We start from the raw sequence: 1,741 nt of genomic DNA, 5'->3' as shown, positions 1-1,741 counted from the left end.
GGCAATGTCACACGTTGTGTAAAGTTCAGGGTTTTGGTGAATGAGCCAAGAGGATTCACTGGAGATGACCTTGATCCTGGCTTGGCTTCCAAATCCGACTTGCAGCCCCAAGTCATCAGATGGATCCAGGATAGATTAGATCAAAGTTACATTGGCCCAAGGTCATGGTCATTTCTGTGGAACAGGGAGACTGAGGTGGCCTGTCCATGCATGGCACAGACTCCCACTTCCTCCTGTCCTCACCAGCCCTCTCCCTATTCTGACATCAAAGTCTTCATCCAGGAACAGAAACAAGGTGGTGTTAGCACCATAATGACAGGCTGGGGACTGCTTCCAGTTTGGTTTTGATCCCTGACCTCACGAAAGATTCAAATTTAAATGTGTTTCTCTTACTAATAGACCCAATAATAAAACGTGTAATATAATCAGTGAAATCTCTGGACAAATACAAAATCTGTCCTGAAGAGTAGTTTCACAGCAATTAATTAAAAACCCACTGTATCCCTGTCATCAATACAAAGACCAGAGATACACACACACTACAGACAGACACTACCTTGTATCTGAATCCTGGAGATGTCAGGAGAGAGCTGCACCCAGTGTCTTGAAAGGGACATCCATGGATTCTCTGGTCAGGAAAAGGCGCGAGAAGAGGGCTGTGTGTCAAGTGCCACTGGGAAAGGATAAGGAGTTTCACCTCAGTGCGATTGAGGCAAGGCCCGGGCATATGGAATCCACAGGGAGCAAAAGCCTCAGCAGAACACTCAGGGGCCTCCATAGTGATCACCCTGGAGTTCACATAGGGCAGTGTGAGTCCAGATCACGAGAATCCATTTGAGCCATAAGGTGGAAGTCCATAGGGGTCATCTAAGGAGGTCAATAGTGTTGAGAGCTGTTTCTCAGCCAGAACACCAGGCTCCTTGCCCTGGCTGCCACCCATAAGGGTGGGCTGTTGATCCACCCGCTTGACTTCTTTTGTGCCATTGTCTGCATCTGGAGAGAAATGATATGCTCACCTTACGGGCAGGTGTTGGGGAAGAGGACGTGACCTCCAGGTGAACCATGAGCTGGACCCAGGCAATGGGAGGCTCCTCACCCACCACCCCTGTCCTTGGAATGTAGTGCTCCACTCCCAGAAGCTGTCCCAAGACAATGTCTTGAGATAGTGATGTGGTGTTGAGACCACTTGAATTGGGTATGTGATCAAACTCACTTAAGCCTCCTCTGGAAACCTTCTGATTCTGGCAGGTGGGTTTAGAAATCTACTCCTCCATGGCTACCCAGGGCAACGCTCTAATGTAACTTTACTTGCTCGTTAAACCTGCCACATACCAACCCAGAGTGGCCTGCCTCTTCTTCAGTCTCTCCCTACCCTCTGTGGACGGGGGTGCCTTCAGATTATACCTGGAAAGTTGCAGAGGAGGTTCCCAACTAAGGGGGGGTGCCCACATATCGCAGTTTTCTCAGGAGAATCCTGCTTTGTGCTGCTCTCCTGGCCTGCCATCCATTTTGTGACCACTTTCACACTCTAGACTACTTACTTTGGAATAAGAGATACGATCATCATCCTATGCTTTGAGTTTTCTTTCTTTCTTTTTTTTTTTTTGCATCAAATTAAAGGAGGTTTGCTTCAGTGCTGTGGGTCCAGTGAGTGCATTATTCTTGTTTGGCAATTGTGTTTTATTGAATTTCGAAAACAGGTAAACACTCATTGCTTGGGAGCTTTGAAAAGATTAAAAAG

The sequence above is a fragment of the Canis lupus genome, chromosome 18 (assembly GCF_011100685.1).
Source record: "Canis lupus familiaris isolate Mischka breed German Shepherd chromosome 18, alternate assembly UU_Cfam_GSD_1.0, whole genome shotgun sequence".
NCBI lineage: Eukaryota > Metazoa > Chordata > Mammalia > Carnivora > Canidae > Canis > Canis lupus.
The sequence above is the reverse complement of the archived record's forward strand: the minus strand, read 5'-3'. Positions refer to the sequence as shown.